Source organism: Trichechus manatus, unplaced genomic scaffold (genome assembly GCF_000243295.1).
Source record: "Trichechus manatus latirostris isolate Lorelei unplaced genomic scaffold, TriManLat1.0 scaffold00192, whole genome shotgun sequence".
Classification (NCBI taxonomy): Eukaryota; Metazoa; Chordata; class Mammalia; order Sirenia; family Trichechidae; genus Trichechus; species Trichechus manatus.
This window is the reverse complement of record NW_004444128.1, coordinates 4,293,103-4,317,417: the sequence shown is the minus strand read 5'-3', so window position 1 is coordinate 4,317,417 and position 24,315 is coordinate 4,293,103.

The window sequence follows — 24,315 nt, the reverse complement described above, 5'->3', positions numbered from 1 at the left end:
CAAGGAGTGCCTGGTGGATTAGAACTGCTGACCTTTTGGTTAGTAGCCGCAGCACTTAACCACTATGCCACCAGGGTTTCCAACTGTTTCAAAAGAAGTATCGAAAAGAACTACTGAAAAGATTAAATGAGATGATATGCACACATCATTTGGAAAAGTGCTGGTAGAAGTAGTCACAGTATGTTCTACCACTCTGCACTGTCCACTCCTTAATTCAATCATGTCAAACTACAGTATTCATCATTTTTTGGTGTGCTATAATCTCTAACAATCCCAGGCCCTTGAACCTGCTGCTCCATTTACCTAGAATGTCCTTCTAGCTCTGCCTCAGACAGGGAATGCAGCCTCATATAGTTTATTTTATTTTAATTTTTTGAGAACCCAGAAGTCACATCTGGCCCACTTAAGCAGAGCTTTATATGGTATCTTTCAGTAACAACTAGATTTCATCTTGAATTCTCATTTATCATTGTGGCATCCAATGATTTGTCTGTGCCTTATTTTTTTTAAAGGAAGCCCACTCGCCAGCCTGCAAATATAATACTCACATCCTTATTAAATTCAAAGCAGCAATAATTTAGAAATTGTGAGAAACAAATATAACTATCATAAAAGGCAGAATTGATAAGGATGATGGAAGTACTACCATGATAAATTCATATATATGAGTTTGGGAAGTATGTTATCATCTGTAGTAATGTGTTATTGATATTGATAGAAAATATCAACATGTCAATTTTAATAATAACTAGAGAAAAACGGAGATAAGGAAAATTTTATCAGAATTGAACGAGACAAGAAAAGAAAAAAATAACAAAATATATGATAGCAAAGCATCATAAACATAAAATTAAGTACATGAGTAAACTTAAGTTGTCATAATAAAGGTAAACTGGAAAAGTAACTCACTTGTGATAAGAGTTAAACATCCAGCAGTGGTTGAAGTTGCGGTAGGAAACTGAAAAAAAATGTGAATTAAACAATATTATTATAAAACAATGAAAAAGTCAAAGCAAAAAGCATTATATTATTTAAACAATTTTTTTATATTGATTAAAGTTACAATTCACAAATATACATGATGCATAATTCTTAAACTTACAGTGCCAAAGTATACAAAACAACTTTTTTAAAATTTAAAATAGAGTTTGAAGAAGCTATAATCATATTTGCAAAAATTAACACATTTATCTCAGAATTTTACAGATCAATTAGGTAATAAGTATACACGTATGATATTATTATGAACAGCCTTGAGTATAAACAAATGCAGCTACATTCATATAGATAATGATGTATACTACAAACACTGTGCTTCATTGGCTATGTCTACAAACGTCACTCAATCAAAAGAGATCATATGGAAGTAACAAACTCAATAAATAAACAAATATTACAGCCCATATACACTACAGTAAAAAAAATAAAAGTAAATGCCATATTTTGGATGTGGTCTAACCATAAGCACGGAAAAATCCACACAGATTTAAATAACCATAGTTACAATTAAACAAAAGAAACTGAAAAAATATATGTATTAAGCATTCATCTCAGGAAGATATAAAAATTAATAAATAAGCAGAAAGAAAACAGAAGGAAAGAATTCATAAAAATACAGATTTCCCCCACTACCCGAAGTACAATATGAAATCTTTCTTAAGCTGAAATGGCATAAAAGGAAGAAGCGGTCAGTAACTTACGTGAGAAAAATTTCCGAGCATTCCCAGACCCAAAAAATAACCTACCAAATCATACTAAATAACATATAAAACCTAAAAAAAATTAACAGAGTAAAAATAGTAATAATATGATAAATGTACAGCCTATATAAAGTAGAAATAATGTATGTACAGTCTAATTTCACAGACACAGTTCAAAGCTACGGTGGCTTGATGCTGAGATGCTGAGTTTACTTCCGGCGGAAGGAGCTTGGCGATGCCTCTCTCACTGCTCAGGCGAGCGCTGCGTCTTTTAAGGCTTGCTGCAAGACAAAGGTGAACGCTGTTTCTGCTTTTCACTTTTATTCAGAAAAGCGAAAATCCTCTTTGGATATCTTTCGGTTAACAAAAACAGGTACTAATGTAGGTCTTTCGTAAAAATGAAGTGGCATAAACTGAACTTTGGAAAAGCGGGAGAACTTGTAGAAGCAGACGTTAATAAGGGAAAACGGTTAAAAGTGTTAAATAATACAAAGAACTGATTTTCAGAAGCAAAAACAAAAATGAAAAGTATAATCGAGAAAATACAGAAACAACACTTCAATTATTAGTCAATACAAAGGAAAAATCTAGTTGTTAGGTGCCTGCGAGTCGATTCCGACTCGTAGAGACCTTATTGTACAACCGAATGAAAAACACTACCCAATCCTGCGCCATCCTCACAATCATTGCTATGTTTGAAGGAAGAACAAGGTTTGTGATATTTTCATGTTTTATAATTCATCTACAGAAAAAGTTGAATATAATAGCTGAAACATTTTACAATAAGAGTTTAAGATAGCAAAATAAAAAAGTGTTGAAAAATCGTTAGTTTCTTTTTATATCAGTAATAAACTGCTAAAATTTTAATTAAAAAAGAATCAACTGATAAAGCAACAAAAAGTATAATATACACTGCCATAAATACAATAAAAACTGTAAAAAGCGTACAAATAAAACTGTAAACATTTTTGAAAGGTAAAATAAAGTGAGTAAATTAAAAAAATCATATCAGATTCCTGCAGGTTAAAATCTAATATTGAAAAGATGTAAAATGTCTCCGTTTTTAATCTAAACATTTGTTATATTTCCACAAAATCCACACTTCTTTTCTTCTTTGCCTGTATACATAGGGGGAGGTAGATTGGGAAATAATTGGCCATTTGTTTCTAAAATGTATCTGTGAAAATATAGTTAAGAAAACCCAGAACAGAAGAAAAGAAGTTTTTAGGGATATATAATGGGCTTAAATACGCGTACTGCTCGAGAACAGGAGGTTAGAATGAATCAGTTGTTGTAAATCTGAACTCCCTCCCAGTGTCTGTAGTCCTTGAACCTAAGTTCCCATATTACTGAAACCTCTCTTGCATTAAAGTCTGTTTTCTCACTGGTGCTGCGGCCTGTGATACGTTCTTTTTTTTTTTTTTTTTCCTCTTCCATCAGGCTGATCCCATTTGCCATCTTCCTGGAATTGCTCAGAATTTCTCTTTCAATTATGCCTTCTACCTAAAAAAAATTCCCATAAATGTTAAGTAAAGTTTATTTTGAGATAATTGTAAAGTCACATGCAGTTGTAAGAAATAGAGAAGGATCCTGTGTACCCTTTACTCAGTTTCCGCAATGGTAACATCTTATAAAACTAGGATATTGATATTGATACACTTAGAATACAGGATATTTCCATCATCACAAGGAACCCTCATGTTGCTCCTTTATAGCCACAAATACTTCCTTTTCCTGAAATCAATCCCCACTTGATCCTGGTGTGTAATTTCTGCTATATATTGCTGAATTCTATTTGATGATGTTTCGTCAAGAATTTTTGCATATTCATGAAGGATATTGTTTTATAGTTTTTTCTTTTGTACTTTCTTTGTCTGGTTTTGGTATTAGGCAAATATTAGCTCCATAAAATGAACTGAGAATGGCTTCCATTTTCTGGTAGAAACTGTGTAGAATTGCTGTTAAATCTTTTTTAAATGTTTTGTAGAATTCTCCAAGGTAAACATTTAGACATGGACATTTCTTTTTTCAGAGTTTTTAAATTATAAATCTGATGCCTGTTAATAGTTACAGGGCTATTCAGATTATCTATTTCATATTGTATGAGTTGTGGTAGTTCATGTTTTTTAAGGAATTGACCAATTTTGTCTAAATTTTATGTGTGTAGAGTTCTCTGTAGTATTCATTCATCATCTTTTAGATGTCTGCAGAGTGAGTAGTAACGTCACTTATTTCGTTCCTGATATTAGTCATTTATTCTGTATCTCTTTTCTTCTTTGTTAGGCTTGCTACAGCTTTGTCATTTGTGTTGATCTTTTTAAAGAGCCAGTTCTTCATTTCATTGATTACCAATATCTCTATTGATTTTCTGTTTTCAGTGTCACAGATTTGTTGCTGATTTTGTTGTGTTGTTGAGGTGTTCCTTTGGAGAGACCCCATGTGTTCTAGAGTTGAATTTGCTATAATCTTTACGGAAGTAAATTGCTAGGCCTGTTTCTTCCACGGTGCTGCTGGGTGGGTTTGAACCAGCCGAGTGCAAACCGTTTGTGTCACCCAGGAACCTTTCAATGTCATAGATTTCAAAGGTATAGATTTGTGTGCTTATATTTATTATTCCCTTCCTTTTGCTTGCTTTACATTATTTTGCTCTTTTTCTAGGTTCTTGAAGTGGGAGCTTAGATTATTGATTTGAGAATTTTCCTCTTTTCTAATGTATTCATCTATCACTATAAATTTCCCTCATAGCATTGCTTTAGCTGTGTCCAGCACATTTTGATATATTACATTTTATACTAATTTATATATACATATAATATATGTGTATGTAAATAGTGTATATATATATGTTATTTCTCTCGAGGCTTTCTCTTTGACTCATGGATTGTTTAGATGTATGTTGTTTAGGTTCCAAGTGTTTGGAGATTTTCTTTTTATCTTTCTGCTCTTGATTTCTAGTTTGACTTTATTGTGGTTTGAGAAAACATTCTATATGATTTGAAGTCTTTTAAATTTGTTGAAGTTTGTCTCTGGTTCAGGACATCTTGGTATCTTAATACATGTTTTGTGATTCCTCGAAAAGAATGTGTATTTTGCTGTTGTTGGGTAGAATGGTATATAAATGTCAATAATATCCTATTGGTTGATAGCGTTGTTGAGTTCTTCTATATCACTGCTGATTCTCTGTCTAGTTGTTCTATCAATTGTTGAGAGAGGTGTGTTGAAGTCTCCACCTGTAATGGTGGACTTGTCTACTTCTCAGTTGTCTATTTCTCTGTTGAAATTTCCAAGTTGTCTGCTTCTTCAGGCCCAGGTCCAGGATAAAATCCATTGCCACCGAGTTGATTTTGACTCATAGCAACCCTATAGGACAGAGTAGGATACATAAGGCAAAAAGAAAATTCAAGAAATTCCTCATCATGTCATCCGTTGGTTCCTGAAGTCTATTCACTCTTCCTTCTTCTTTCCACATTTCAGAGTTGTCTTATGTTTGTTAAGGATTTTAGCTGTATTTATTGGGTGGAATAGGAAAAAGTATGTCTACTTCCTCTTCCTGGAAGAGGGAGTCCCTCTGCTTTTCCTTTTTCCTTTCCAGCTCTGGTATGCAGTAGTTTCATTTAAAAATATATTTTCCTATCATTTTAATTACTAGTTCTCAACTTGCATGCAGATTAGAGTTACATGGGAGTTTACAAATTACTGATGTTTCAATAACACCCTGAATATTCTGATTTAAGAAGTTTAAGTTATTTCCTGGATACTGTTATTTTTCAAAGCTCACTAGATGATTCTAATGGGATGGAAAGGTGGAGGACCACTAATGCAAGAAATTCACAAAGGACAGTAAGGTAAGTATCTTGACTCAGCCTACCCTCTTGATCCACAACCTAAATCTCTCCCTTCCATAGTATTCTAGATCAAAAACTTGAATTATCGGAATCTCACCACTTAGCTTAAGCCGCTGAAAGATAAGTACATATTTGTGTTACTATATAAGCATCTTCCTTCCTAATCAGGAGAAGAATATTTATATAAAATTCATAAATCTCCTCCAGTTATAATATGATATTTGATTTGGTAACTATATTTTTCCTAACAATATTTCTTATAATCGTGCTTAGTTTTTGGAGATAAATGAATCAATTTCTGAGAATGTAGGCTATTAAAAATGTAAGATTGCAGCTAAATAAAAATTCCAGTATTCAGTCATTTCTGTTTTTTACATATCTGCTTGGAGGCTAAATATTCATTGCTCTTTACTTTCAGATGTCTTTGGTGCCCAAAAGGTCTTTTGAAGTTACAATGTTAACAGAAAGACTTTGATCCTATAATCAGTGGGGCAATGTCATATAAATGTAATGCTTCTAAACTCTGAGAATTGGTATGTGTAATATAAATCAGTGGATAATCTTTGCTACTGGATTAGGTTTTGGTGATGTTGGCTTCTTTTTTTTTTTTTTTTTGTACAATCCACAGTGAATCACTGCTTATCTCTAATGAATGCTTAGTTCTTCTCTTTGTATAAGCTGTCCCTATACCTGGAATATATTTTTTCTCTCCCTCTCCAGTTGGAGACAAATCACTGATACTTATTGTTCCAGATCGTATGTAAGTTAAGGTAATGCTAGCACTATAACGAATAAATGTTGAAATTTCAGTGGTTTAAAATAAAATTGAAGGGTATTTCTCTCTCAGTAAAGTCCTAATTGTTGGCTAGGGAGGGGCTCTGCTCCAGGCAGTCATGAAGGGACAGGAGATTTGCCATTTTCAACATGGGGCTTCCAAGGTTGCTCTGCACATCAGTAGAAGAGGGGTAAAAAAGCAGAAAATTTTACTGAAATTTTGTTTAATGGACTAAGCCTAGAAGGGGTATAAATCCTTTATACACACTTTCAGTTGTTTAAAAATCCTAATCACATGTCTAAACTTAAATGAAAGAAAAGTATTTGGTTAGCAGACAATCTGTCTTTGTCCCTGTCCTATTACACATATTGTCTGATATAATGTTCACAATAATTCAGTAAAATCCCATTTTATAGATGAGTAAACTGAGGCTTTGAAAGATTAAGTATACACCCTAAGGCTAATAAATTAGCATGTGACAGTTAGAAATGAGAGCCCAGGATATACTAACTCTAAAACTCATAAACTAATTCTCATGCAAAATGAAATTCCATTTATAAAGTACTTTGCTTATTAGAAAATGAAGTCCGTCACAAGAAGTTATTTGAAAATTTCTAATTCACCTAAAATTAGTAACCTGTTATTTTTTGTTTTGCTGTGTTATAGTATTAATATTTGTGTGGTCTTTTCCACTTACTTTTTTTTTGAGCCATCAATAAGTTATTATAATTTTGTTGTATATTTGTTTAGTGTGTCCTAGCTTCTTGTTTTTTTTTTTTTTTTTTTTTTTGATATGACAAAGTAAATAACATTTGCCTACTTGGGAAATGAAGGTACAGCCCAAATAAATTCTACAACTTTGTTGTCCAGGCAAAACTCTGCAGATACTGTCAAAATTTTCTGGCCATTGAGCATTCAGTTGCCTCTCCTTGATGAATGCAGAACCAAGAGTGAAGGACACTTAGCAAGGTACTGAAATTGACCAGCACATTTTCAGTCCTAAGAGAGAAGGAAAGTAGACTAAGAATGAAATAACATAGATTCCCTCAGTTAATGTAAAGTAAGGTTTTGAAATCACTGTTTTAGGTGTCACAAATCATCGTTGAAGTCTGAATAGTTAGAAAAAAGAATAAGCTTAATAAGATGGTTCATTTTGCTACTGTTAATAAGCAATAACTCAGCTATTTGTGACAATTAAGAATAGATATTATCCACATAATTATTGACTATTTACTGTGCTCAGAATTTACAACGAGAAATTATGTTTGAAGCTTAATTGTGAAAGTAACAGTTACTCGTAAGTGTTTACTAGAAAATGTGCAATACATTATACATGGTAGTGAGGAACCATTTATGTTCTTTTATGAAATACAAAAGGCAAACATTTGAGGATGAGGTGGCATGCTATGAAAACAGCCTCCACCAACTTTGGGATAGGTAGCTCAAAACTAATTGAAAAGTTTATCAACATAAATACTAACTTAGGGTTTATGAACTTGCTCTTCCTTCCTTCCTACTCTCCCATTTGCTGTCTATTTCTTTGTTTTTATAGATTCCATGTCACCTTGAATTGCCTTTTAGTTGAATCAATCAGTTTTACTCAGAGTTAAAAAACTGACTGAGGTAACATGACATACAGAGAGAGAGAACCCTATCAAACTAAAATATATGTTAGTTAAAAAGTTCATTTCCATAGTGAGCAAGTGGAAAATCGGGTCAAGTCAGGAGCTTATTGCTTTTCAGAGAAAAGGAAATAAGTTACATATTCTGAACATTTGAGGCTCACGTTTAATGCTAGATTGCAAGAAGAATCCTTACATCACCTATCCCATACTTTGTATGAGTTTTGTGATCATTAAGGTTGTGTGTCAACTTGGCTAGGCCATGATTCTGATTCTGAGTGGTTTGGCACAGCTATGTAATGATGTAATTTGGCAGTTACGTAATGATGCACTCATCCTCCATGATGTGATATGATGCGATCAGCCAATTGGTTGAAAGGGGAGTTTCCTTAAGGGTGTGGTCTGCATCTAATATATGTATGGATGTTCTGGAAAAGCTCACTTGCTTGCTCTGGATCCTGCATCCAACTCATAATCATCTGACCTCCAGTTCTTGGGACTTGAGCCAGTAGCTTGCCATATTGCTTGCTGATCTTGGGATTCATCAGACTCCACAGCCTGTGAGCCAACAGGTCAGCCATCTTAACTGTCAATCTTGAGTTCATCAGCCCCAGCAGCTATGTGAGTCAGGAGAACCTCCTTACGCCTCCTGCCTGGCACCTGACTCAGAACTTTCCAGCCTCTTGACTTGGAACTTTCCAGCCTCTACAACCATGTGAGCCATTTCCTTCAGATAAATCTCTCTCTCTATGTATATATATATGTATATGCTTCACTGGTTTTGCTTCTTTACAGAACCCATCCTAAGACGAATGTCTATGTTTAGTTGATTATTTAAATTTCCAAATGTGACACTTGATAAAAAACTTTATAAAATAATTCAGTTTCACAAAATAATAGCATAAACAGACTGGCTGATATCAATGGTGGAAAAATGACTAGTTAAAAATCTTAATAAATGATACCGTAAGCTAAACCATAATTTAAAACTTTGCATTGTGGCTAGTACATATCCAAGTACCTGCTTAGTGTCTTATGTTTAAAAAAAAATAAAATAAAATTGAGAATACCTACATGAAAAGGAAAATTGAATAGAATTTCACCACTTTTGTTTCCTGGATTCATGTTTTTTCTTGAAGATCTTTTTAATCTCATATGAAATATTTTAAAGAAAGATAAAGAAATTGTGCATATTACCATACAGACTAGCTGGTTATTATTGTAACTCATCATTCTCTTACAACTAATCCAATAAATTAATAATGCCCCAAGCATATTTTGACCCTCTTGTTTTAAGTCAAAGAAATACCAAAGTTCAAGGAGTTTAGTATATTAAAAATAAATAACTTCTCTAAAGTTGTAAAATGGCTTTGTAAATGGCAATATTTCAATGAACTATTTTGGAATATGAGGCTTTAATATACTTATTAATTTGTTATCCAGGTAGTCACTTAAATTTTTTGAATCCTAGGATGTTTGATGTTTTTTAATGACCCAATTAGTAAATAAAAATGAAAGGTGGACCAATCACATTATTTAATACTAAGTTGGTTTAGATTTATAGACACAGTTTTTCCAATTTGTCAAATGACTGATATGTGACTCTTTCCTCTCACATGTATGTTGAAAAATTAACTTTAGGCAATGATTATTTCAAACTCCTTTGTTGTTGTTGTTGTTAGGTGCTATCTCATAGCAACCCTGCATACAACAGAACGAAACACTGTCCAGTCCTGTGCCGTCCTCACAATCATTGTTATGCTTGAGCCCATTATTGTAGCCACTGTGTCAATCCATCTAGTTGAGGGTCTTCCTCTTTTTCTCTGACCCTGTACTTTACCAAGCATGATGTCCTTCTCCAGGGACTGATCCCTCCTGATAACGTGTCCAAAGTATGTGAGATGTAGTCTCGTGATCCGTGCTTTTAAGGAACATTCTGGCTGTATCTCTTCCAAAACATATTTGTTCATCCTGTCAGTTTTTTGTACTGTAGGGGCTTGCGTGTTGCTGTAATGCTGGAAGCTATGTCACCTGTATTTGAATAGCAGCAGGGTCACCCATGGTGGACAGATTTCAGCTGAGCTTCCATACAAAGACAGACTAGGAAGAAGGACCTGACAGTCTACTTCTGAAAAAAATTAGCCACTGAAAATCTTATGAATAGCAGCAGAACATTGATATAGTGCCAGAAGATGAGCCCCTCAGGTCGAAAGGCACTCAAAAGACTAGTGGAGAGGAGCTGCCTCCTCAAAGTAGAGTCGACCTTAATGACATGGATGGAGTCAAGCTTTAGCGACCTTCATTTGCTGATGTGGCACGACTCAAAATGAGAAGAAACAGCTGCAAACATCCACTAATAATCTAAAAGTGGAATGTAGGAAGTATGAATCTAGGAAATATGGAAATCATCAGAAATGAAATGGGACACATAAACATCGATATCTTAGGCATCAGTGAGCTGAAGTGGCCTGATATTGGCCATTTTGAGTTGGATAATCATATGGTATACTATGCCAGGAATGAAAAAATGAAGAGGCATGGCATTGCATTCACGATCAAAAATAACATTTCAAGATCCACCCTGAAGTACAACACTGTCACTGACAGGAAAATATTCATACACCTACAAGGAAGACCAGTTAAATATGACTATTCAAACTCCTTAGGACCAGAATATTACTTCCACTATAATATGCAGCATGGTACTTTGAGATAATATTCACTTAAGTTAATAGAATTAATTAGATTTCAAGTATATAGATTTATTTTCAAAATAAAAATATGCAGTATGTATAGAATATTGTCAGTAAAAACCTGTTAAAATTATCAAAGATTTGCCCAAAGAGTAGAATGGGTGCCAATATTTCATCATTGATACTAATTGAATGGGCTGGCATCCAAATCACAAAATTTCAGTATCATCACATCTAGAAAAAAATAAAAACAACTGGACAAAATGGAAACATAATATTGCTTCATAATTAGTATATAAAATCAAATTAATTGTTTAGGAAAATAAGTTTGCTATCTCAAGTGTGTACATAAAATATTAGTCCATTTTTTCTTTTATTTTTGCATAATTTATAAGCTTAAGAATCGCCTTTCTTGAAATATCCATTTTTACATTTTTAATATGCTTAACTTTCTGAGACAGGAGTGGATTATAACTTCAATTTTAAAGAATAAGAACATTTTTTTGGCTGCTATAAAAGTTATGTAGTGAGAGTCTTAAGACCCAGAACAAAATGAATACAGGAGTTGAAAATGTGATTGAATTTTGTTTGTTGATTTTACTAAACTCACCACAATCTTGCTGAATTCACCTCTAGCAGATTTACTTGTCGATATTTAAGATTTTCTATGAAGATAATCACATCATCTGTGAATAAAGACAGCTCTCATGCTCTTTCAACAAACCTTGTTAATTCATTGAAAATTATTATTTCTCTTATTTTTTTCTTTTCTCAATATGCAAACTTTCTCTTATAGAACTTACAGAAATAGTAGAACATATAGAAATATATAGGGGTCTCAATACTAATATTAGTCAGCTAGTATATAATCCTAAAAAGTATTTAAAATATAGTCTCTTTTTACTTTATTATATATGCCATAAACTCACTTAGCAGTAAGCATAAATTTTAGACTATTTCATCTAATGGAATTTCATTTTCTGGAATAAAATTTCCATAAATTGAAAATGCAAACATGTACACACATATACTATGAAATGTTGAAATTGAAAAATGGATATATACATGTATACTTGCTTATAGACATAGCTACATCTGACTTCATTGGAAGAACCACAAGCCACTAATTTAGTTAATTGAACCCTAACTTTAAGGCTACCACCACTCTGAGAGTAGTGTTCTCAAAAATAATTATTCTGTAGTGCTTTTGGGAAATAATGATTTTTCCTAATTAAACTCTTCCTGATTTTTTAAAAAAATTTTTCCAACTTTTTTCATAAGTAAAGACATCAGCTGGATTTCAAAGATTTAGTATGTAAGGGAGCAATGGTGATTTAATCAGTCTATGTAAAAAAAATCAATCTCAATATAGGTAGGCTCTAACCTTGCTAACCCTATTGGTTTTATGTTACTCTCCTTTCCTCCTAAATTGTCATCATTATGTGATTGTATGAAAAACACTAAAAGTTCAAAGTTATATGTGCTCCAGGAAAAGAGCCTCAGTTTTTGATTTCTGAAATAAAAAGTTCAGCCCATTCATCTTTTCTGCTCACCAAATAGTCTGTCCATTTCTGAAATGAAGTATTGAAAGAAATAATGAGATGGCTCCAGCTGAGCGAATCCCAAGGCTAGGTTAACTCAAGAACCTCATGAGACCTGAATCATTAACATAGTGAAAGTGAACATAAAAACTCCTCATCCTGGAGATACTACCGCTGTGCCGGGTGCTGGTTGCACATCTGACTGTGGCATTGATGAGTGGCAGTTAGTTTAGGTTCAAGAGTCATGTATATATTTTAAGTTAAGAAATTCCCTGTTTATTATCCCTTTGATAAGGAAAATAATAAAATTTTATTCAAAATACGAATATTTTTTCCTTCTAAAAACAAAGTTATTCAAATCAGAGAATATTTTCTTCAGCTTCTATAGAAGATTCAGAAACTGAACCACATAAAATCAATTTCAAATATATTTGTGCAAAAGTTCCTTGCATTTTGACAATTCTTCTTTCTCTAGAGAAGATATTGAATAATTTCCTCCTAATACCAAATATCCTCTTTTAAGTCACTCTGATATCGACCACATACTATTCTCCTTTAAGGACCACTTGTCTTATTCATTTTTCCTATTTCCTATGTTTAGAAATTAAGTTCCAATTAAGAATTTTGACTCAATTCAATTAAAAATTCTGACTCTCCTTTTAGGCCCACATCCCTTATTCCATTTTCCTCTCTCATATGTTTAGAAATTAGGTTTCAACTAAGAATTCTGACTCAATTTTATACTTTTTCCTTCACATCTTTGTATTCTTCCTTGCTATTCCATCTTGTTTGATGTCATGGCCTGCATTTTTTACATTCTTGAAAAATCCCCAATCTATTTTTCTCCTCCTGTGATAGACCAGAGTTTGTTTTCTGTGAAAGCTTTGCTTATTCTTAAATATTCTCTTTCTCATTACCTTGCTACTTCTTTCATTTAAACCTGTCCAGAGTCAAAGTTCTTTATTGTTATTTTCTATTCTTTGTTACTGTTTCCTAATTTGCTAATTCTTTTTGACTATTCCTGGCTATGTCCTGGCACTGTAACGGGTTCTTTTTCTTTTCCTTTTTTTTACATTTAGACAGTGTCTGGAACCCTAGTGGTGCAGCGCTTAAGCCTTAGGCTGCCCACCAAAAGGTTAGCAGTTTGAATCCACCAACTGCTCTTTGGAAACCCTATGGGGCAGTTCTACTCTGTCCTATAGGGTCGCTATGAGTCATAATCAACTGACGGCAATGAGTTTGGTTTTTTGATTTAGACAACGTCTTCATTGTCTAACTGTAGGTAACATCCTACCTTTGAATAACAATAGTACATTCAAGTCTGGTACAAGTAAATGTAAGCTGCCAACAAGCATTATCTTAGGAAACTAAGAAAAACAGAATATGGTCAGCTGCTGCCTTCTGAAACTCTAATAAAATGAAAATAAGGGTTTTTTAAATTGTAATTTACAGTTACAAAGAGAACAGGAGAGGAGACTAAAGTAGATAGAAGATGTTAACAAATTTTTAATGATGGAATGTGGATGAGGTATCAGCGATTCAGAAAACTCATTGTAAAGTGACTGCATAGAATAATGCACATGGGAAACAAGGTAATTTATGTTGCAGAACCCTGAAAAGGGTTAGGAGTTGGAGGCACTAGTACTATGGGTTGGAGTATAAAAGTGGGAGCAGAGACTATGTTTTATTTATGGGACTAAAAACAGGTAGATTGGTGAGAAGTCCGATAAAGAGCAGATATAACCTAGGTCACTTCCTCATGTCATGCATCCTGGTGACTACTCTGCCCAAAGTTTGGTTGTTTTCCCAGTAACTGGAGAATTGAATCTGCGAGTAATCAGACCAGGGACACTAGTCACTGCAGAATGAGAGATATAGAGGGAAAAAGAAAGAGAGAGCGACCTGCTTTCCAAAACAAAAACAAACAAACAAAAATAACAGAAGGATTAACTGAAATTTGACATATGGAATGGTGGGACATCCAGTTCTGTTACATAAGATTCAACTTGTGGAATGCTGGCAGCAGATACACACACCCAGGCATGAAATAGGTGGATATTTTCATGGAGACACTGAATGACCCCATAGAATAGACTTATAGAAACTAATATTTATTGTCCCCAAACTAAACTGATGAGTCCTCAATTGATCATCTGACTTTCTACATGGAGAACCACCAGTTGACAATCTTCTTCCCCTACCCATCACAAAGCTTCTATCAGTATTTTAATTCTCTGAGCTTAAATATTAAATGTAGAATATCAGATAGGTGTGTGTGTATGTATGTGTGTATGAGGGGGTCTGATATTATGATATGGACCAAAACAAAGAACTGGAAAAAAAGATAATTAAGAGAAAATAGAGATAATACATACAGGGGTAAAAGCTCTTTAAATAAGCCAACCCAGAGCCTGTCTCCCCTTCTAGACCATGCTCTATGACCCAGGACTTTTGGGCTCCCTGGCCTAAGGACCTGGAGTCAGCTTCCAGGTTCTGCTGTTTCTCCTCCCTGTATTGTTCTCCCAGAGGCAGACCATGATACAGAAGATGTGACTGCTTGGGAGCTGGGAGTGGGCATTGGGTACTGTATGTAAGGAGTTTGACATGCTGTACTGTATCAAGATGCATGCCCAGGAGGACCAGTGCTATGCTCTAAATGGGCTACAGATGGTAAAAGAGAAGGGGGCTAGCTAAGTATCTGGAGCTAGTTGTTTTCCTGCCTCAGGCACTGCAAGTAAAAATTAGCCACAGGCCTGTATTTCCTGCCAATATATGTCATCTAACTATATGTGAAGTTCATAGCAAACCTTTTAATCTCCATAGGCCTCTGTTTTTTTATCTGTAAATAATGGCATCACTAGGGTTAGTGTCACCCAGTGCAGTGACTCATGGTGTCACCCTCCCATGCTAATTACAATATTGTAGCTAAAACACCAGAAAATTTGACAAAATCAGTGACTATAAAAATACCAAACCAAAAAAAGAACAAACCCAGTGCTATTGAGTTGATTCCAACTCATAGCAACCCTATAGGACAGAGTAGAACTGCCCCATAGCGTTTCCAAGGAGTAGCTGGTGGATTCAAACTCCTGACCTTTTGGTTAACAGCAGAACGCTTAACCACTGCACCAACAGGGCTCCATATAAAAACACTAGCAGCAATGAAAACATGCATGCTTATAGCGTGAGCAGATGAAACCACATAATTTGAAGCCTCATTGTAGTTGGGTAATAATGACAGCTCTGACCAGAGGGTGACCCTATAGGACAGAGTAGAACTGCCCCATAGGGTTTCCAAGGAGTGCCTGGTGGATTCGAACTGCTGACCTTTTGGTTAGCAGCCGTAACTCGCTGTAGCTCACCATAGCTGGCTGTAGCTTTGAACTACTGGCCACCAGGACTCCAGAGCACATTAGAAGTTTCAAAAATTAAATAAGCGTAGAGTTTTAGCCTTGTAGGTATACTGATACATGTAAGCTAGACTTACAAATTTGTTTTTTTGCTATAACTAACTACAGGGAAAATTTTATAAAAAATAATAAATTTCTGCTGGAACACTGCACAAAAATTTTATAGACAGTCATTTTGGTGTCACCCCCTCTGATAGTGTCACCTGGTGAACTCTGCACCCCTCACACACCGCTAGTGACACCACTGTCTGTAAAGAGGAGGAGTTTGAACTTACTGATCTTTGAAAATCTTTCAAGCCCTAACATTTTATGATTATTCATCTCTTTCAACATTTTATTTTTTATACACAATGACACATCTTATTTATTTGCAAGCTCACATAAATAGCAATTCTGCAAAACATTTCCTATTGATTTCCAAAAGACTCTGATTAAGCACGCATAAACCAGCAAGTTGAAAGTCATTTCTGCACCTTTTATTTTTCTACCCCTATAGAAGCCTTTAACTAGGTGAGCATAATACCTCATTGACCCGAGAGGCCTCTGTGGCAGTAACTTGGCACCCTCTGGCTCATTTTTCCCTTAGGCTAAGTTAAAATGCCAAACCTAAAACAATTTTCCTATGCAAGATTTAGCATGGAAGGAATTACTGAAACCACAAGGTGGAAATTAATGATTAGCTTGAGATGCTATTAGCATACCAGCAGGAGAAAAGACTAAATGAGCTATGATCTGAAGTAAAATATGTCATCCTGGAAATTGCAAGTGAGATGATGGAGAAACAATGCTGGGTAACAGGGGAGGAGAAGGAATGAGCTATTAAACTGAGAGGCTAGGAGACAAGCATTTAAATTAAGAGGACAGGACAATGAGACAGCGTTGAGTTAACGTGCAAGAACCCAGACTGAAAGACACTTGGTTAGTGATTGCAGACAGGAAGCAATCCAGCAGCGGAGAGAGAATGTAGCACTAAGGGGACTAGGCAAGGAAGAGAATGCAAAGTACTTTTCCAGTTGGATAAAACAAGCAGACATAAAATTCATTCCAATGCTTTCTCCTGTAGGAAAAATCATTAAGGGCTGCCGTGAGCAAAAGGCTCACCACTCAGAACACTACTGGAAAAAAAAGCGGGGGGCGGGGGGTGAGGAGACACAAAAACCTGACAGGTAAATGTTCGGTGATTTTTTTTTTTTTAAAGATAAATGAAAGCCATTCACCAAACTTTTGGCAAACATGGATATCAAAGTACAGTAATTAAAAATATGTATTGTATAGAAAGCTAACAAAATAGCATCCATGTTGCAATGAGCAGCCTTTTGTGAATCTAGCCAGATTGGTGGATTCAGACTGATCACCTCAAATCAAGAACTGCTTTTTTGTTTGTTTTGGAAGAAAAGGTGTGTGAGTTCTGCTGTGTAATCTTGTTAACCTCACTGTGATGTGCAAGCTTTACCTAAGGCACTCCATCATTCCACCCTGTGTCTCTGGCTCCAGGAAATTTGGGTGGGGGAGAAGGAGATTTGTAACAAGCCCACAGCTGTACTGCAAACAGACCAGAGCAAATAAGTATAAAGTTTTTCCATTTTGTATGATTGAGAATTGTTAATGAAACTAACTGGGAAATTGTATCAGCCCTTCTGATAAACAGTAAGCATTTTTTTGCTAAGGAATCAATGTTTCTGATTCTCACAAATTTCTAGGTTCACAGTTGGATTACAGATTACTTACAGCAAATCCTGTTAAACAAAGACCAACCCTAGCTCCAAAAATTAGATTTGCAATCTCAGCACCTCCGTATCCAGATGTTAAATTAATGAAAAAAAGAAATTTATTTTTGTCTCTGTACACTCTTGAAAATTGAGGATATTTAATTTTATCCATAGCTTTTTATTTTAAGTGATAAGAAAATAAGCCTTAACAAAATAATCAATGGTTTGATTTTGAAGCAAATTTTTATTTTATCAACAGTATTTCTAATCTGCTTAATTAATTTAAAAACTTTTTTTTAAACATTTTATTTACAAGAACTAGGACTACAAAGATGAATATGATACAGTCTGTTTCTTCAAGTAGTCATGCTCTAATATGGGATTCAGCCTTTTACAATGATAAGTTTAGTACGTGAGAAAATGCTGCATTAATGATGGATATTAGAAACAGTGAGGAGGCCAGAGATGGCATGATCAGCTTTCCCGGGTGACAAAATAATCCTTCACAGAGAAGAAGATACTTTAGCTCATATTTGGAGGATGAGAAAGTTTTGCCAATTTGGTCAAAGTGGAGAAGTCATTTGAGGCTGACAGTAGCATCTACATAGGCTTGTTAGTGTGAAACAACGTGAGTAGGGGAACTGTAAGTGTTTCCATATGGCTGGAGCATGAGGATAAAGGAAGAGGGCTAGTGAGCAGTAGGTAGGGGTTTAACTAATTTACAGTAATGAAACAACATAAAGATAGAATTACCTACCATCCTGAATTCACCACCAGTTTAATGCCAAGAGTCAGGGCTTTATTTTATCACAACAGCATGTGACTTGTTTTGTTCTGCCTGATTTAATCTTGGTGATCAATGATAATATACATTTCTGTAAAGCAAGTAAAATTTGTCATCACCAAGTAGTTTCATCTATTGATTTGCTTTTTACCAAGTCAGCTAGGTCCACAGAATACCTGAGAAAGGGCAACAAAATAGATCCTATTTCGTATTCAACATCAATGTCTCAGAATGGTGTTGCTTTATAGTTGGAGAAATCGTAGCTCTTTTCTTCTTCTTGTTTTTAGAGTTAATAAATTTCTAAACCTTTCAAATGCCTTCTTTATTAACTGGGGAAAACATTTATTCAGACAGATGGTTCATTTATAAAAAGTAGTTACTTTTATCTCCCTTGGGGACAGAGCCATCTGCTCTGATTGGGGGTGGAGAATTTGCAGATGTTGTCATTTCCCCATAACCTGTGGAGTCTTTGATAATCATTACTTGGACTATGATATATTATTCACTAGGGAGTAACAGTTGGTTTACACCTTCCTATCAACACATGTAAAATATCCAGGAACAATCTAGTATAATGGTCTGAGGCCAAAGTTCATAATCCTATCTTACCTGTCCCTTCCCCACCCTCACATTTTGGTTTAAAGTTTAAAACTCACATTATTAAAACTAGAGTGGAAGTTAGCTTTGTGATTTCCAAAATTCTCAAAATTAACAAAACATGTTCTACCCTGGAAGTTGTGTAGATTCATGGCACTTGCCCTATTTCCTTAACATTCTATCTTCACTCTAAGAAGTTGATAATTGTATGATAGTTTCCTATATAACTAAAATACCTAATTCTTGTTATCTTCATCCATAGCCTTAATTTGTTTCTGCTGGGTCAAAAATGGTAGCATGTTATAACACCTAAGCAATGAAGCAAGATATGAGAGTAGATTACAAAAGAAAAATACTCGTGGGATAACAATGAATCAGGGACCATATAAGTAAGAAAAATCCAGAGAACATAAAATTGGAGTTAACAGTATGGTGGGAGGTTGAAATTCTCTGTAAATAACTATAAACCAAAAATCTGCTGTTTAGTGTATCTCTTAATATTGTTCTTTATCTTAATCAGCATTGGATTCTGAAGGATCAAGATGAATGGACACAAGGCCACGCAAAGCCATCACCAGGCAAAATTCACAGGACTAATAGAGAATTTGCATTGCACCAACATAAGGAAATGTAAGACACTGTGATGGAGTGCCCTAAATAATTTTAAAGACCCCGCCTACTTTGTATTCTTCCCCACATCTACCTGCACTAAAAAAGGCCAATAGAATAGTAGTAAGAAATATTGGCAAAGTTATTTTTCCATACAACACCATGCCAACATTAATAGTTATAAGTAAGTACTAGCACTTGCATAGCACATTTTATGTTTCTTATATCTAATAAATGGTTATTACACATTGGTCTTCATCAGGTTTGTGGTCCTACCTTGGGATTCATCTTAACGATTCATCTTGTTTTCTGCTACACCTATGGATAAGTACTTCTGATAATACTGTTAATATAATTCACTGACTTAAGACACATATGTTTAAATATAAAGTAGTGAGTAAAAACAACAAAAATATATATAAAAAGTGTCAATTTTTAACTACTAAATTCACAAATAACTATGAATGTTAATGTTTTTAGGTGCTGTCAAGTCGGTTTAATATTTTCTCTATTAATACACAATCTTTTTAAAGGTGATATTCCAAGTAAAGCTATTAAATGCAGCATGGCTTACAATAGTTAAAAAAAAATTAGAATCCACTTAAATGTTCAATAGTAGGTGAATATTTATCATATTAAATATACTATAACAACGTGATTAAATGCATATAGGGCAATGTAAGAAAAATGAAAGATAAACTTCTAAATTAATATCATAAACATGTTAAAATATATAATTGTTTAATATCTAAAGAGAACATGCATGTTGGTAAATGAAAATGTACAATTTTTCTCTTATTTTAAACTTCATGTAATGATGTTATATTGGTTTAATAAGTAATGTATGGGAGGTGGGGCTAAGATGATAGAACAGTCAGATGCTTCCAGTAGTCCCTCTTACAACAAAGACTCGAAAAAACAAGTGAATCGATTACGTATGATAATCTAGGAACCTGGAACATCAAAGGCAAAGTTGAGGAATTGGACTGAGTGGCAGGGGGAGGGAGAGAAGACTCACAAGCAGCGAGAAATTGCCAGACCTGACGTAGCTAGAACCGACACCCTGAAGGCTGGATCAGCTGGTGTATGCAGTGAGGCAAGCAGTGCCCTGCAGGATGCATTTTCCACATTGGGAGAGACCAAGTGGCAGAGAGTCTGCTCAGGCCTACAGAGCTAGTGAAAAGCGGTGCTCAATCAGCAAAACATAAATACATACGTTTAATCTACCAAGTGGATCAAAAAACACCCGTATGGGAACAACTTCTTTCCCATTTACCTGCTCCCTCCCAGCTCTCCACGGGGTCCAGGCCAGCTTCAGTGACTGCTGCATCCCCTGGGCCAAAAGTAAGACCCGTCATGCACCCTGAGCCATTCTCCCGGCCTTGGAGAGGGAGCAAATTAACAAACAGAAAAAAATAATCTGCCAGCTCCCCTAAACCAGGGACTCAGGGCAGGCACAGCTCCTTTGCCTAGGCACAAGCATAAGGGGGTCTATGGACTTTGAATGCCTTTCATTCTTACATAGACCTGTGTGGGCCCATTTCAACAGCACAGGCCCTCATTAGCAGAGTACAACAGGGTATATACCTGAGGTCTAACTTCACTGTATCAGCTATATGGTGGAGTGGCATGTTTGTGACATTTGATACCTCTCTGCCCATTAAGCAGGGTCCTCAACTACGCACATCAGGGGCCTGAGGACTGGTGGGTCCACCCATACTACCTAGCCACCTGTGACAGGGGTCCAAGAATAAATGGTGCCTCCCAGTCCTTATAACCAACAGCATTGGGTGCCCATAGTCTGGCTGCAAAACCCACCCATCTATGCACTGTAGGGAACAGGAAGATGTTTTCCTACCAGACACTCAGGGGCAGCCGTCAGCCCCCTGCATTGCTCAGCACATGACCCCCTACTGCAGCCAGATAACTGTGCCTGCTCCAATCACCCCTGCCCATCTAGGACTGTAGGTGAGAGCCTGCACCACACACTTTGTGACCAAGTATCTGGACACCTGAGCTGAATCCATACAAGAAAAGTCAACGAACTCCTGGGCTCACATACCTTGTAATAGATCTACCCACCCGGTGACAGGATGTTAGAGCTTCAAAGTCACCAATAATCAAACTAGCTCACAAACCTTGTAACAGATCTACCCACCTGGTGACAGGACGTTAGAGCTTCAAAGGCACCAATAATCAAACTAGCTCACACGAGCAGCCTATTTGGGCATATCAAAACAAAACAAAACAAGAAGCTAGGACACAGTAAGCAAACATAAAATAAATAAATATAATAACTTATTGATGGTTCAGAGACAGTCAATATCAAATCACATAAAGAGGCAGAACATGATGGCTTCAGTAACCTCCCAAAACAAAGAATCAAGAAATCTTTCAGAGGAAGAGAACTTCTTGGAATTATCGGAGGTAGAATACAAAAGATTAATATACAGAACTCTTCAAGTGATCAGGAAGGAGATCATGCAAAACACAGAACAAGCCAAGGAACACACAGGCAAAGCAATAGAGGAATTTAAGAAGATTATAGAAGAACACAATGACAAATTTAATGGCTGCAAGAATCCATAGAGAGACAGCAATCAGAAATCCAGAAGATTAACAATAACATGTCAGAATTAGACAACTCAATAGAAAGTCATAGGAGAAGAAGTGAGGCAATGAAAGTCAGAATTAGCAAGATTGAAGATAAAGCACTTGACACCAACTTATTTGAGGAAAAATCAGATAAAATAAATTTAAAGAATGAAGAAACTCTAAGAATTATGTGGGACTCTATCAAGAGGAATAACCTACAAGTAACTGGAGTACCAGAATGGGGTGGAGGGGATAACAGAAAATACAGAGAGAATTGTTGAAGATTTGTTGGCAGAAAACATACCTCATCATGAAAAGATGAGAAGATATCTATCCAAGATGCTCATCAAACCCCACACAAGGTAGATCACAAAAGAAGGTCACCAAGACATATTATAATCAAACTTGCCAAAACCAAAGATAAAGAGAGAATTTTAAGAGCAGCTAGGGATAAATGAAAAGTCATCTACAAAGGATAGTCAATAAGACTAAGCTCCAACTACTCTGCAGAAACCATGCAGGCAAGAAGGCAATGCGATGACATACATAAAGCCTTGAAGCAAAAAAATTGCCAGCCAAGAATTATATATCCAGCAAAACTGTCTCAAATATGATGGTGAAATTAGAGCATTTCTAGATAAACAGAAGTTTAGGGAATTTGCAAAAACCAAACCACAATTAAAAAGAATACTAAAGGGATTCCTCCAGTTAGAAAATCAATAACAACCCAAAACTAGAATTCAGGAAGAGCAACCAGATATCTACCCAGGTAAGGAAGTCACAAAAATAAATCAAAGCTATAACACTGAAAATAGGGAAACAGAGATGTCACTGTGTAAAAGATGACAACATTAAAACAAAAAAGAGAGGCTAAAAAATGTAGTCATAGATCTTACACATGGAGAGGAAGTTAAGGCAATATAAAGAAATAAGATTGGTTTAAACTTAGAAAAATAGGGGTAAATATTAGGGTAATCACAAAGGAAACTAACAGTGCTACACATCAAAATAAAAAACAGAAAAACATAAAGATTCAGCAAATACAAAATCAACAACAGTGAAAAAGATGAAAAGAAAATACATAAAGAAAAACCACTCAGCACAGAAAATTAAGTGGAACAAAGAAACTGTCAACAACACCAAAAAAAGACATTGAAATGACAGCACTAAACTCATACATATCAATAATTACGCTGAATGTAAATGGACCAAATGCACCATTAAAGAGACAGAGAGTGGCAGAAAAGATAAAAAAAGATCCATCTATAAACTGTTTACAAGAGACACACCTTAGACTTAAAGACACAAACCAACTAAAACTCAAAGGATGGAAAAAAATATATCAAGCAAACAATACTCAAAAAGAGAAGGAGTGGCAATATTAATCTCTGACAAAATAGACTTTAAAGTAAAATCCACTACAAAGAATAAAGAAGGACACTATATAATGATTAAAGGATCAGTATACCAGGAGGACATAATCATAATAAATATTTATGCACCCAATGACAGGGCTCCAAAATACATAAAACTCTAACAGCATTGAAAAGAGAGATAGACAGCTCCAGAATAATAGTAGACTTCAACACAGCACTTTCAGTGAAGGACAGAAGATCCAGAAAGAAGCTTAATAAAGACATGGAAGATTTAAATGTCACAATCAAGCAACTTGACCTCAAAGACGTATATAGAACACTCTGCCCAACAGCAGCCAAGTATACTTTCTTTTCCAACACACATGGAACAGTCTCCAGAATAGACCACATATTAGGCCACAAAGCAAGTCTTAACAGAATCCAAAGCATTGAAATACTACAAAGCATGTTTTCTGACTATAAAGCCATAAAAATGGAAATCAATAACAGAAAAAGCAAGGGAAAAAATCAAACACACGGAAAGTGAACAACACTTTGCTCAAAAACTACTGGGTTATAAAAGAAATTAAGGCTGGAATAAAGAAATTCACAGAATCCAATGAGAATGAAAACACATCCTACCAGAACCTTTGGGACACAGCAAAAGCAGTGGTCAGAGGTCAATTTATAGCAATAAATGCACACATCCAGAAACAAGAGTGGGCCAAAATCAAAACATTAACCCTACAACTCGAACAAATAGAAAGAGAGAAGCAAAAGAAACCCCCAGGCACCAGAAGAAAGCAAATAATAAAAATCAGAGCAGAATTAAATGAAATAAGAATAGAAAAACAATTGAAAGAGTTAACAAGACCAAAAGCTGGTTCTTTGAAAGATCAACAAAAAATTGATAAACCATTGGCCAAACTGACAAAAGAAAAACATGAGAGGAAGCAAATACCCTGAATAAGAAAAGAGATGGGTGATATTACAACAGACCCAACTGAAATTAAAAGAATCATAACAGAATACTATGAAAAATTGTACTCTAACAAATTTGAAAACCTAGAGGAAATGGAC